We start from the raw sequence: 15,853 nt of genomic DNA on the forward strand, positions 1-15,853 counted from the left end.
GGGCATGACACACAGAGATCATAGTAGACAAACAAACTGGACTTTGAAGGTCACTTTGCTTGTGAGTATGACCTTAGCTGTTGCAGAATGTTAACTAAACCTTTACATATACATACTGTAGATCTACTGTACATCTAAAATACAGCTTAATTAGAAGACAAATGATTGTAGACTTACTCATTTATATATTCAACTCAGTGTCATCACATCATCACATTTTTAGGGTTTCTATAGTCAGTAACTGATAATAAATACTTTCAATACCTAATGGTTATTTTTTCTGTTGCCCAAAGCTGCATAGTATGATTTTACATGGCTCAGAAACTAAGAGGAGTATTAAAAAAGAGACATAGTGAGACCACAACTCTAACAGCCTACTGTATTGCAAAATACATTATCCTAGTAAGCACAGGCAAAAATGTCTGATTTAAGCGGGCTGATTAAATTAATTAATTGTTGTTACCAACTCTACAAACATTTCTCTTCTAATGGCCCTTACAACTTACACATGGTGTGCACAGTCCACTGAATAGCTGTCTTTTTATTTATTCTTTTTAATTTAATTTATTCTTTGTCTGGGAGGATAAGCGGAGCACAGCTGAGTGACTATTTCAGGTTTGTTAATATTCTGCTTTGTTTACATTTGAAAGCTTCTTGAATTTTTTATGAGGATATATAAAGAAAGATTTCATGAATTTTTGGGGGGTTTGTTTTCCAACAATTTACCACAGTATAATTCTTTTTGTGATTTTATTTTGCATTCATATTTAGGTTATTTATTTGAAACTGACCAAAGAAAGACTTCACATTTTAGACCAGCCAGAATTAGGATTTTGTTTATTATATATAACTAATACCTAATATTATTATTTAAAATACTGTTCTGTAATGTTCTACAGCACACTTATCATGTTCAAATTCTGACAGAACAGAAAACAAATATTTAAAATCTAAATTAACTATAAAGTATAACTTCAGTTAGGAGTAAAAATGACATTTTAAGCTTGACAGAAAAAGCTATTTTATTTTCATATTGACTATTGATTTATACTTATCACTACTATACTACTATCTCTACCAGCCCTATGTCAGTGTTTTACTCTAAAGGTAACACCAAGTCTGTAAATGATGCCAAGCAATACCCTTTTGTAGTACTGTTTGTTGTTGAACAGTCATCTAGGTTTGCCTCTAAGTGCTGAGTATATTTACCCTCTATCCAGTGCTATGCTTTGTTGCACTCTGTGAAACAAGGAAGAATTCAATTACATGGTGGCCGAGGCCCTGACAAGAGCTCACTCTTGTTTCAATCACCCCACAGGTAGATATGGGGATGAGAGGAAGTGGCATGCCAGTTACCACACCATGGACCACAAGGAAGCAATGAGGCGTAAGGAGGCGCTCAGAAGGTGGTGGTCAGTGGCATGGAAAGACCAGCAGGAGCAGAAGTCCTGTTCATCAATAAACAGCATCTTTGTCTGTTAAGAGAACTTTATTTAGAAAATCTAGAAATATAAAACACGAAGATGGACAAAGTAACAGTGTTTCAAAAGAAACAAAGTAGATAATATCAAATTTACATGTTTGGAGTTCTGTATAAATTTAATATTATATTTTAATGACCCAATGCACCGCATGGAGAAAAAACTATTTTAAGTATGGTACATTGCAATATTTTATGGCCTTTTTATTCCTAAGTTGCATTAGCTTTTTTTTCTTCCTTTTTTCAAAGAATTCTCCAGTTCAATTTTACATTAAGCGCATTTGAAAACTAATGGATTCATGAACAGACTCAAAGAAAAAGAACACCATCAATCACCACTATTGCCACACTTTTCATTGTGTTCATAATTTTACTGTACAAACAACTGTGGGTCCATGGCTGCAGAGCCCATTTAAGGCACTAATCAACCATGTTATGAGTCCACAATGATAATTAATGGGTTATACTGGTAGTCGGAGGGCATCATGGAATCAGAGCAAACTGTTGTTTGTGAAGCCCTGTATATTTCTCCATTTTCCTCTCCATAATGTGCTATTATTGTGTGCATTTCTTGGGGCTGGACTGTCTCCGGTGATTGAATGCCACTGTGTCCTGGAGGAATCCAGATCATTTAACTGCTATTGTCTTCAGTTCCCTTTGGACACTTTTGTGTGAATGTCTGTGTGCTTGTGCATATTGCCTATAAATGATATAAATGGTTAAAGCCTATAGAGGGATATTGGGAAAATAAAAACATACCAACAGGCTGGGTGACAATGACAGTTTACTAAAGAGTGGGGTGTTAAAAGGTGCATGGGAGGCAACTTTTATCAATGCTGGTGAGAAAGTGTAAAAAAACGTACCAAGATTCAAGTACAACAGAAGGATTGTTGAGTGCGAGAGCAGGTGACCGGAAAGATAAGATCATGGGAAAACTGGAAACCTGAACCCTCCATAGCTCATTACTGAGACTATGTGAAGTATCCTCTGAAGGTCTACTAGAAGACGTGAATGCAGCATTACGGGCAACCATCACAGTGGCAGACATCTAAGAAAGGGTCTCCAGGATGAAGAATTGGACAGCATCAGGCCCTGACATGATTCATGCCTACTGGCGGAGAAGCTCTCTGCACTCCATGAGCACCTGGCAGCACACATGAACCAGCTGATAATAGATGAGGCACACCTGGAATGGCTAACTGAAGGCAGGACATCAGGATTGACCCATCCAACTACCGTCCAATAACCTGCCTCAGTACCACATAGAAGCTCCTGTCAGACATCATAGTGGGTAAGACGGACAGGCACATGGCTCAATACATGAGCTCTATCTACAACAGACTAGTAGACAGAGCAGTAGACTGAGACTGCAAGACCAGACTGACCAACCTGTTCATCAACTGGATTAACTACAAGAAAGCCTATGACTCAGTGCTCCACACATGGATCCTGGAATGCCTCGCAGTGTAAAAGATCAACAGGACACGAAGAGCCTTCATCAGTAAATTAATGGGGATGTGGGGAACAACACTAGTGAACAATTTAAGCCAACTGGACAAATCATCATGAAGTGCGAGAGCTATATAGGTGATACTCCATCCCAACTGCTGTTCTACATAGGCCCGAACCCCCTCAGTGAGATCATTGACAAGACTAGCTGTAGAATGTAGTTGAGGACAGCTACAAGTACCTGGGAATCCCACAGGCAAATGGGAATCATGAAGAGGCCTCTAGGAAAGCCGCAACTGCCAATTACCTGCAGAGGGAAAGGCGTGTCCTGAGGAGTCAGGTGAATGGAAAGAACAAGATTTGGGCAGTTAACACCTACACTCTGTTGGTAATCAGATAACCCCCTGGAATAATAATAATAAGGTGGCCAAAGCGGAGGTAGAAGCTACTGACATCAAGACAAGGAAGCTCCTGACCATGCATGGAGGGTTTCAAGTCAAGTCCAGCACTCTGAGACTGTACCCTAACTGAAAATATGGAGGATGTGGACTGGTGAGTGTCAGAACCATTGTCCAGGATGAGACAACAAAGATTCATTGGTACATCAGAAAGATGGCCACAACCAACCATGCAATTAGAGAATACCTCAGGCAGCAGAAACATGAGAAAGAAGAGGAGGAAGGAGAAGAACCATCATGAAAGAACAGGCCCCTGCACGGTATGTATGACAGGCACATAGAAAAAGTGTCAGATATGCAGAAATCCTACCAGTGGCTGGACAAAGCTGGACTGAAAGACAGCACAGATGCACTAACCATGGCAGCACAGGAACAAGCTCTCAGGACAAGATCGATAGAGGATGGGATTTACCACACCAGGCAAGACCTCAGCTGCAGCCTGTGTAAAGTTGCCCGTGAGAGAATCCAGCACATAACATACATGAAGCGCCATAGCCAGTTAGATGGACATAGTCACTATAACGCGGTTCACCTTTTGCAGCCTCGCTGTTTTGCGGATTTTTTTCTTTTTGTGCAATTTTGCATGATTTTTTTTTTTTTTTTACAGCGGATTGTGTTCTGTGTCCTGATTGGCTGTAGACCATTGTCAGTCAATCTCATGCTGTGGTCCTGTACAGTACAGAATGCATTCAGCTTGTTAAAATTACATACATCTTCTATCGCTAGCAGTGTGACTCTGAAGTGCTGTACTGTATGTTTGCAAGTTTTCTCCCCAAAAAACACAACAATGTCGATGAAACGTTTTCCACCGTCAAAGGAACCTGTGGGTGTCTTTGGCTTCATTCTATAATACTGGACTTATTTTTCTACGAAAGTTTGAATTTTGAGAGTGTTTAAACAAGACAGAAAAGTGTGAAAATTTTCACGCCTGTCTGGTTTACAGCTTTAAAACATCTATAATAACTGTTAAAAATAAAGTTGGCTACTTCACGGATTTCACCTATCGCGGCTTAGTTTTAGAACGTAACTACAGTGATAAACGAGGGACCACTGTATATCCAGCAGAGCTCTGGAGGACCTTCAACAGCATTCCAAGAGAGAGTGGGGACATTGAGACCAAATGGACCATGTTCAGCACCTCCATTGCCGAAGCCACTGTACTGAGCTGCACAAGGTGGTTGATGCCTGTCGTGCTGGTAACCTCCAAACCAAATGGTGGACACCAGAGGTGAAGGGAGCGACCAGGCTGAAGGAGTCCTATCGGGCTTGGATAGCCTGTGGGACTAACTATCAGGCTTATCATATCATAGCTACCGATGGGCCATACAGAAAGCGGCTCGGGCAGTGGCTGAAGCAATAACTTGAGTGTGGGAGGAGTTCAGAGAGGCCATGGAAAAAGACTTTTGGATAGCATTGAAGAGATTCTGGCAAACCATCAGGCAACTCAGGAGGAGAAAGAAGTGCTCTACCTGCTGACTTTGACTGAGAAAATTGTCGGGCTGAAGGAATACTTCGAGGACCTCCTTAATCCCACTGGCACGTCTTCCATGGAGGAAGCAGAGTCTGGGGATGAAGGGGATGACTCACCTATCTCCAGGAGCAAGGTCACTAAGGCAGTTAAACAGCTCCTTGGTTGCAGAGCCTCTGGGGTGGATGAGGTCCACCTGAGTTCCTGAAGGCTCTGGATGTTGTAGAGCTGTCTTGGTTGACACACCTCTACAATGCCTCTACAATGTTGAGTGGAGATGAGGGGCGGTACCTCTGGATTGGCAGACTGGGGTGCTGGTTCCCCCCGGTCCTCCGGTCCCCTTTCTTTCTTGATGTGTAACCTAATGGGTAGGGGAGACAACGTATAGCATAAGTTGAGGACAATTTTGCCTTACCTGTGTTTTCTCTTGATAATGTGCCAGAAAAAGAGTCCTCAGGTATCCTGAGTGCCCTGAGTGCCCTTTTAAAGATATTCCAAACAGGAAAATATTTGATTTAATAATTGTAATTATTGTAATTATGTCTACAATATTGATCAGATGTTAGTAAACTCCCTCTTTGAAAAAAGACTAAGCAGTAAACTAAACACTGACTGAGACATATGACTGAGGTATGGCTCTCTAATTTATGCATAACAAAGAGGTAGCCATACTGAGTTTTTCATTTCTCTACTCACTTAACCACCAACTAGGTCACTTCTTTAGCTCTGCCTCATCTCATTAAACTCTCAATTATTCATTGTGGGCGTATATTTTTCAGTCCCAGTTGGTTTACAGCTAATCCGCTTATAGCATGCCTTTACTTGCCTAACTGACTCTAACTGGCCATAATCGACAGGGGAAGCAGTATATACGAGACAAATGGACTAACAAACAACCTGCATTGTCTTTTATACAGGTTTGTCCAAATCCAAAGATATTATTTTAAAGTGACAGTTGATAGAGTATGTGCAGACAATTACTTTATCGCCGAAAACAAATCAAATAATCAGTTATCAAATAATCTGTTATATTACTTAGCACCAAAACAACATTTAAAAACTAAATTAATAATTACTACTAATAAAGGCATTCTAGTTCTTGTTTGTATGAGTGCAACCAGTAAAAGGTTTGGTTTTTAGTGATTATGTTCTACAATGCAAGCACTGAAACATTATATCAATTAACAAAACGCAGCAGAACGGCAGTACGGTGGCACGGTGGTTAGCACTGTTGCCGCACAGCAAGAAGGTCCTGAGTTCAATTCCACCATCAGGCCAGGGCCTTTCTGTGTGGAGTTTGCATGTTCTCCCCGTGTTTGCGTGGGTTCCCTCTGAGTATTCCGGCTTTCTCCCACCATCCAAAGATATGCAGTTTGTGGGGATAAGTTAATTGATTAATCCAAATTGCCCAAAGGTGTGAATGGTTGTCTGTCTCTGTGTGTTAGACTGGTGACCTGTCCAGAGTATACCCTGCCTCTCGCCCTATGACAGCTGGGATAGGGTCCAGTGGCCCTGAAAAAGATAAGCGAATGGATGGATGGACAAAATGAAGCTTATAAAAAAATTGGTAACACAGCATTTGTTTGAGTCTGAACACCAAAGACAATGTTTTTTTTCTTCTTTTTGTATAAGCTTAAAATCAAAGGTAACCAGAATGCAGGGACCATAAACTAAGCCCAACACCTCTTAGACTTCCAGACTACATGTCCGCCCTTGCTCTGCTACCAGGAAAATCATTTCAAAATACAGCACACTGACCTGGAGTCGAACTGAAATCATCAGTAGCATACAGTAAAGCTGTAAATGCAGTTTGTTCATAGTGATTGCCGTATTCAGTGCACCCTTTTAAAATCATTTTCATTCACAATGAAACGGTCTTGGAGCCCACCACCACCACACGCGCGCGCGCGCGCACACACACACACACACACACACACACACACACACACACACACACACACACACCACCACCACCACCCCCACCAAACACACACACACACACAATAATTCAGTGGCAAATGGATTTTTGCTTCAGTACAAAAAATGCTCAAACACCGACAGTGTTTCCTACATATTATGGGCACACACATCTATACTGGGCCTACTTTTGTCCTTTCCAATCTTCTCCAGTTCTTTCTATTCATCTACTGGTGCTTGGCTCTGATTACTGGATATCAGGTCTGGGCACAGGCTAATCATGTGTCCCACAGGCTCATTAAGACTCCAACAATCTGAGAGTAGCACATTATCCCAGACATACTCTGGTGTGGCATAGCAGCTTGAATGCCATGTCCATGGAGAGTGAGAAACCACTGGTGCTTGGCCCATCAGTTTCTTTCAGCTGGTTTTTGGCTTTGTGAAATCATTTCACATCTCTAAACATGTTCTTTCACAAGCCATAATCCATCCATTCCCAATTTTTTTAGATAGCCCATTGACAGCGTGCACAGGAACAGGTGAAAAGTAACCTTGCTTCAAAAGAGTATATATATAATTTCCTTTGAGCTGTGGTAAAGATTCCAGCAAACGACTTATAGGTGAGGCTTTCAATTCAGACAAGGCTTTCCATTAAAAAAAAAGAGAGAGAAGCAGAACTGCATTAAAGTTTGATGAACTAGTTCATGAAATATGGAAGGGCGGATAAAGTGGATGTTAATAGGTTGCCTATGGGTGCACCAAGCCTCTAAGTGAGGTGAGCCCCTCTCCAGCAGAAACAACTATTAAAGAGACAAGTGCATGTGTAACTGTGTAATATACCAAATCTGTCCTTAATGAAACAAATGTGGAGCTGTAGAGTTTGCACAGTATCCAACAGATGGATTAGTAAAACATTTAAAAAGTAATGGATAGTCATTACCCACATACTTATTGCCGTCTCTCTCTAATTGTACACTCAATAACAGGCTTCAGATTCACACACTGCTAAACAATGATATCAAAGCCACAGGTGCAAAACTACACAATTCCAAAACTACACGTAATATTAAACTTTTATAACTAATGTCAACTAAAAACATAAACGAGAAGGTTGCATTAGAGGAATCCATCTGGACATCTACAGTGGCTGAAAACTAAAACTACCAAGGGGGTAATTTTGACCTCTTGGCATTTTAAAAGTGATGTAACTCTGCTAGAATAAAACTCCATCATCTCTTATGTATGATTTTTCCTAAAACGGGTTATTCATCATATAGTGATTTTTGGGGTGATAAAAAAGAAATAAAACTACTATAGCTAGGACTGATGGTGGAGTACAGACCCAAAGTACTGAAATCAATTATTAAAATAATATTTAACTAAACTGTTTGACTTTGAAGCAAATATATTTTTTGGGCTTATGTCAGAATTTCTTTTCAGTCATTTTGATGAGTGCAAAAACAAACGGTGGATTAAAACAGTGCAGTCCAAGGAATCTTAATGTCTGTCCAATATTTTTTTTTGCATTACTATGCTTAGCATTGGTAGGATACAGGGGGCTACAACCTGCTATAGCATCCCAGTACTGTAGTGGGTTAAATCCTATTCTCAGTGTACTCAGGTTAAATGGCTATATTATAGTAGGACTACACACATATCCTCTTAAGACCATATGGTGACATTAATTTAAGAATCCACCCTGTATTCAGTCAATATTCTTATAAAATAACAGAATGAAAATATGATGAGACAGTATTACAGCAAGTCTGATTTCAACACAAAGGCTTGGTGTTATGTTTTAACCCAGTTTGGGTGCAGAGATTGTGAGAGATGAATAACATGTTTGTGTTGCTCTTTTGAGAGTGACAAGAGAAAGGCGGAACTTGAAAAGAGGCTGGAAGTGCTAATGAGGCTTATTTTAACAACACAACAGCTCCATGAATATTTAACAGCTAACAGTAAAAAGTCTGATGAATTCACTATCTGAGTGGAAAAAATGCCAATGCAATGCTGCTGCTACCAAGACAGTGCTGTACAATATGTCTGTATAATAGTAATGGGTCTTAGAAAACAAGACGTCTATTTTCTATTAATACAGCAAGGAGCATTTTAAATGACTTGCACTTTAAAAAACTTCACACATCCACATGTACTCTGGCAGCCTTAATCAAATTAATTCACAGCAATTTTTATTGAGAAGGGAAATCACACGTTTAAACCTGTGGTGAGCTTTGAATAATGCGACTATCAACTGGCCTAATTTTTTTTCATTATTGTAAATGGTACTTCATTAGTCATGCACAATAATGAATACTCAAACTTTCTTCTCACGCCTAAAGAGGAGACTTTCAAGGTATTTAGAAAGATCCTGCAAGATGCTAAGTCCGTGGACTCACGCAGTTGCCAGGCAACAGCAAGGGCACCAGTCCTTTTTCGGGAAAACAACTTCACTGTCCAAAATAAATAAAGATAGAAGGAAGACACCATGAACCTCTTGAGCGGGGTTAAGTCGCTGGGAATAACACTCAGTCAACATCAAGTACTGTGGCTGCAGAGGCCAAAGTGGTTTTCTTATGTTTAGTATCGAGACTCTTTACTCTTACGAAGGAAAGAAACATACAGAATAGCAACATTTTCTAAAAGGATTACAGCGTGTGAGTAGGACAATGATGACCTATTAAGGTCAAATCTTACATTTCATATTTTGAAAACAGCAATACATATTTCTGTTTTTCCAAAATGGAGTTAATTGTTTAGGGTGTAAAATGTAAATTGTGTTGATGGTTATATCCTTTTCATCATGAAACAGTGAACAAATACCCTTAGAACAGATCAAAAGGCTACTATGCTACTAACAACAGTAAAAAGGACTCCTTATCAAAGAAGCCTGGCTTTATCTCATTAAAACAGGCAAGAAAGTGAGAAAAAAAATCATTTCCAAAGGGATATGAAACAGTTTTACCCATATTTGCTTTGTTATTTAGCTAGCACAGCTCAAATTAATTACTCTCATCTTCTTCATTCTATTCATTATTCTAGCAGTAAACACATTAGTCAAATGAAATGTCTCTGAGCACACCTGGCTTTCTTATCTTTTCTGCTGTCGACAACAGGGTGGTTCAGCTTTTTTACATGCTGTGAGCCGAGCATTAAAGAAACCCAGTGCCATTTATGGGATATGGTACCTGCCGCCTATTCAACCGATACCTGCCTCCCAGGAAGCCTTAATGTATGAGATTTGTCAGTGTCAATTTCCCAGTTAATCTCTCTAGTCCACCTCGCTGCTGCCTCTGCCGCCCATTCATTCCGCTGCTCTGTCTCTATCTGCTCACACTATCCTACGCAGGATACAAAGGCAACGGGAAGCCCAGGAATAGGAACTACCTCAGTGGTAGATGGTGCTGCAAAGTAATCCTGCATCTGAAACCTGCTGAAAACTGCTGGCACATGGCCTGAATTTTGAGGCGCAGTCTGAACATTCCTTTGCAGCAAACACTGAAAATAGAGACTATAAAAAAGTCAGACTATAAAAATGTCATTTATAACCTACTGCGGTCGAGGTATTGTTACTGAACATACCAATTTGTTGTGGTCACAGAAACACACTTGTACACTATATTGTCAGAAGTATTCGCTCACCCATCCAAATCATTGAATTCAGGTGTTCCAGTCACTTCCATGGTCACAGGTGTTTATAATCAAGCAGCTAATGATGAGGACTGCTTCTACAAACATTTGTGAACGAATGGGTCGCTTTCTGGAGCTCAGTTAATGTCAGCGTGATCAGATGTCTCATGGAACAAGTCAAGTCATGATATTTCTTCATCATTATATAATATTCCACAGTCAACTATTAGTGGTATTATAACAAAGTGTAAATGATTGGGAATGACAGCAACCCAGCCATGAAGTGGTAGGTGCAAAATCACAAAGCATGGTCAGCAGATGCTAAGGCACAGTGTGCAGAGGTTGCCAACTTTCTGCAGAGTCAGTCACAGACCTTCAAACTTCATGTGGTCTTGTGGGTAGTTAATGAACAGTGTGTTAAGAGCTTCATGGAGTTTGTTTCCATGGCTGAGCAACTGTATCCAAGCCTTACATCATGAGGTGCAAGCGTGTCAGATGCAGTGGTGATGTGCGGTTGTTTTTCATGAGGCTTTGGCCCTGTGTTCCAACTAACGAAACTCCTAATGCTCTTAATGGTTCAGTAAGACAATTTCAAACATTTCATGCTCCTAACTTTGTGGGAATAGTTTGAGGATGGCCCCTTCCTGCTCCAACATGACCACATACCAGTGCACAACGCAAGCTCCGTACAGAGTTGGATGAGTGAGTGTGGTGTGGAAGAACTTAACTGGTCTGCACAGTCCTGACCTCAACACAAAAGAGCATTTTGAGATTAATTAGAGTGCAAACTGCAAGCCAGGCCTTCTCCTTCACAATCAGTGTCTGAACTCACAATTGTACTTCTGGAAGAATGGTAAATGGCCTGTATTTATATAGCGCTTTACTAGTCCCTAAGGACCCCAAAGCGCTTTACATATCCAGTCATCCACCCATTCACACACACATTCGCACACTGGTGATGGCAAGCTACATTGTAACCACAGCCACCCTGGGGCGCACTGACAGAGGCGAGGCTGCCGGACACTGGCGCCACCGGGCCCTCTGACCACCACCAGTAGGCAACAGGTGAAGTGTCTTGCCCAAGGACACAACGACCGAGACTGTCCAAGCCGGGGCTCGAACCGGCAACCTTCCGATTACAAGGCGAACTCCTAACTCTTGAGCCACGATCGCCCCAATGATCAAAATTCCCATAAATACACTCATAGACCTTGTGGAAAGCCTTCCAAGAAGAGTTGAAGCTGTTATAGCTGCATAGGTTGGGCTGACATCATATGTGTGTGAAGGCAGATATTTGTTTTATCTGCGTTATATGTATGCAATGTATGCAATATAGGGTACATTAAAGTTGGCTAGTCCAACAATCAATTAACATATTTGTGAAGGTGTGTGTGCAAAACATCCTATAAAAACAAAATATTTACATCTAATCCTGTATTAACAGGTGGAATGTCAGCCAAGGTTTAACTGGTATTTGTTTAATTGAAAGTGCTCCGGTGTGTTTTTCAATACCGTACTCATAATCTATAAATATAGGTTTGGAGGAGGACTGAATGTGAATGCTGTGTAAGTAGTATTGATACAGAACAAGATTCATTGCTGTCAACTATTTTCATATACATGTTTATATCCATTTTTGGTTCATGTAAGCTCAGAATAAGCTGCAAAAGTGAAACACAGTGAAGCTGAAGCACAAATTATGGATAAACTGCTAATCAATACAGAAAGAGGAGCTTTTTGCTAAAAATGCATTACTTTGGCTCCTGAAATGCTAACGTGTTCTTTTTAAAAGTGTCAAATCCCACTGTTACTCAAGAGCAGAGAAAATGTTTATTTCAGCAGCAGACTAGAATTTGGCAAGCAGAGAAGTATAATTTGCCTTAAAATCTGCAATGTGAAAAATGCTAATTTAGCCTAAATTAACAAAACTCATGCTTTCAACTCATTAGTATTGGACACCTTTATAGGACACCAACATACTTGAAGGCTGCCAGAAACATTGCAGCACTGATAAAACAGAAATTAAAACCTTGACTGAAATTAGTTACAAACTTCTGACAATTACAATAGCTAAGCTAAAATAACTGATACTATCCCTACTGCTCCAGGTAAAAACCCTGCTTAATATTTAATAAAATGAATCCTTTTTCTATATAGACATTTCCTTCAGCTATAGCTATTGTGCTGTTACTTTATACTTGCTTTACAAGCTCTGAAAATACCTGTGATTGCCCAAAGTCTCACATCATCAACTAGATTTTCTAAAACCGAAAAACACAGCCCATACACCACTCAGACCACTTGAATTAGCATAATCTAAAGGGCCTTTTTCTTTCAGGGGCAATTGATGCCAAAAACATGTTTTCTAGCTATTTTCACTGTAGACAGAGCCATACCGATTGTTGTGGGCATCTATGCACTCATCTAATTACAGAAACAACACCATAAAGTTCATATATCCTGTTGATCATCCATTTAGCTGTATACTAACTTTATACATGTTCTCTATCATCATGACGTTATTTACTTTTCTGACTGTATTCTGTTAAAATCTGTAGCAAATTTAGCTCAAGATGCGTTTAGACTTACCATGGTTTGCTGGCCACAAAGCCTTAAGATGCAGAAGATGACACTAAATCTAACAACGAACAAAAGAGAGAGATCTAGTACTATTAATGTTAGTATTCAGTAAGAGTTGATTCATTGGTTTAGTTTTGAGCTCACCGATTGGCCTTCTTGGATTTAATGATTGATTTTTACCTACTTATAGCTATATATTTATTGCTGTTAATAGCTTATTCTTCTACAGCAGCGCACAGTGTGTTCACGTCTAATGAGTAGTCCAGGCATTTAGTGGAACTTTAGTTTGATATCTGTTCTGAGCGTGCGTAATCGCACTCATGAGTGAAACTGACTAACTACTATACTCCCATTAAGTTTCAATATTGTAAATTACTTGTAAATTAAGATATACCTTAAAGGCTTCCAATTCATTCACAGCATCAAAGAAGGTAACAGATGCCTGTGATGGCTATAATTAGTTGAATCTTGCAAACATTACCCGTCAAATTTTTTTTTTTTGCAATATTGTAAATATTTTCATATGGTAAATGGCCTGTATTTGTATAGCGCTTTTACTAGTCCCCCCTAGGGACCCCAAGGCACTTTACACACCCAGTCATCCACCCATTCACACACTGGTGGAGGCAAGCTACAGTTGTAGCCACAGCTGCCCTGGGGTAGACTGACAGAAACAAGGCATATTGCACCATCAGCCCTTCTGGCCAACACCAGTAGGCAGTAGGTGAAGTTTCTTGCCCAAGGACACAGCGACCGAGACTGGCCGAGCTGGGGCTCGAACCGGCGACCTTCCGATTACATGGCGAACTCCAAACTCTTGAGCCACGATCGCCCCAGCATAGTATTGGTAAAGTCTGTTTCACATTTAATTTTAATGTTAAAACAGAAATCCATTAATCACAGCATAACAACTATGAAGACTTTGAACTACATCTATTCATTCCTTTTGTTCTGCTTCACTTTCATTAGAAGTAATGCTAAAATCTGTCAGCAAATCTGAGCTCAATTGTGCAGGAATGTACTGAAATGAGGCTTTTATAGCCATTTATCTTATCTCCCAGTTCCTACAGAGGTTTTTAAAGTCTTGTGCTGTGCATAATACCTGACCTGTCGATCTGATCCATTCAGCTGAGGACAAATTGTGATTAAAATAACTTCAATTCATTAGCTACTTATTTTGAATGCACTGTAATGTCCTTTTGGAAAGGCATGGCTTTAACGTGTCCAAAAATACCTAAAATTCTTTAGATAAGTGACTACTGGCAGCTCTGTCTTACACTGTAATTTTAAAATGGCACAATGATTTATTCCCCACTAAACATAAGGCCATCACTTTGCTGCATATGACATTATTGCTCATTCAAGGCTGTCTGGGGAGAAATTATGATGCCTTATGATGTTCTATGAATTAAACCCATAGAAGTGATGCAGGGCTGACGTTAAATTCAAAGCACGACAATTTTTTTTATTCCAAGCTCACCAGGCTCTGTGGGGGAAACCTGCTAGGTACAGAGGAGAGTCAACAGTTTTGTGAATGTTATGTAATACATATACCGTATATATATAGTATTGTACAAAAGATTATTGAACCACTACTTCTAATGTGGTATTGAACAATAGTTCTCCAGGATATCTGAAGTCTGAAGTTCAATGCTTGTCTTTGGATATTTGCTGCTTTTTGACTGGTTTTCAGTGCAGTAACCAACCATTTTCAGAAGAATGTTTTGCTTGCTTGTTAAGCCACTTACAAAACTGACCTATGAATTGTTCAAGAAAAATAACCTAACTCAAGTTGGTGTGCTTTGTCTGCACATAACAAAAAACATAGCAAAGTACCAATTGGGAACTTTGTTAATAGCAGCCTGCTGCAAAAAACATATTTTGTCCCCATTTCATTAGCTGAACCCATGAGAAATGGCAAGAGGATAACAATGTTTGACAGCCATAAAATAGTATTTTTGAATACTCAAGCCTCATCAGAAATGGTCTCAGTTGGATGGTGCCCGTCAAGAAGCCATTCTTAAGGAAAGGAAATAGCCTGAGCTATACCAAATACCACAAGAAATGGAAGAAGAATCCAAATTTGAACATTTTGGCTGAATATGTACAGAGGAAGTCAGGAGAGAAGTACAACAGCGAATGTCTACAACTATATGTAAAACACAGTGGAGGCTCTGTCATGGTTTGTGGCTGCTTTCAGCCAGTGATGTTGGTGATCTTGTGAAAACTGGCAGAATTATGATTGTAGAAAAATGACATCAGATTTTAATCCACTGTGTAATACCATCTAGAAAATGTTAGATTGGCAATGGGTTTTTTTCAGCATACTGCCAATGCAGTAAAGGCATACCTGGATAGAAAATGCACACAATGAAACACTGTGAACATCCAGCCCCACCCAGATATTACTAGAGCAGCGTGGGATCGTCTTGGCAGAGAACACAAAAAAGGAAGACAAAATCTGAAGAAGAGCTTCAGAGTATCCTTCAAGAATCTATTTCTAAAGACTACTTGAAGAAATGAGAAGAAAGTTTGTCCAACAGAGTTTCAGAATCAGAATCAGAATACTTTATTAATTCCGAAGGAAATTATTAGGATATACTGAAAAAACAAGGTGGCGATAACAAATATTGACTTTCAAGCTCATTAGTCTTGTACCAACTTTGTTTTAGCCATATATATTGTATTCCCTTGTATGATTGCATGTTTCAATAAACTGCAGCACCAAGTTCCCATTTTTCAAGGAAAACATAAAGAAACAAAGGGTAGCTCAAGAATAGTGAATAGTGCTGTGCATGTTTTCAATGTGGTCTGATGATCATTGATTTATGACAGAAAATTCTCCCCCATTAAACGTAAACTCTCCTGCTATGT

General features: G+C 39.7%; 1 protein-coding gene across 2 annotated transcripts in view; it reads right to left on the bottom strand.

Moving 5' to 3' along the window:
- The window catches only part of LOC146705070 (alpha-1,3-mannosyl-glycoprotein 4-beta-N-acetylglucosaminyltransferase C-like), a 148,166-nt gene that overhangs the window by 98,277 nt on the left and 34,036 nt on the right, over positions 1-15,853 (bottom strand). The window contains exon 2 of one of the 2 annotated variants that reach the window (XM_085462624.1): positions 4,975-5,216. The exons of the other annotated variant lie outside the window; for it this stretch is intronic. The gene's annotated coding sequence lies outside the window, so the exon portion shown is untranslated. The remainder of the gene's footprint in view (positions 1-4,974; positions 5,217-15,853) is intronic. 2 annotated transcript variants of the gene reach the window in all.

Source organism: Copadichromis virginalis, linkage group LG7 (assembly GCF_057382275.1).
Source record: "Copadichromis virginalis isolate Kocher_CV1m ecotype Utaka linkage group LG7, C_Virginalis_male_GT1.1, whole genome shotgun sequence".
Lineage (NCBI taxonomy): Eukaryota > Metazoa > Chordata > Actinopteri > Cichliformes > Cichlidae > Copadichromis > Copadichromis virginalis.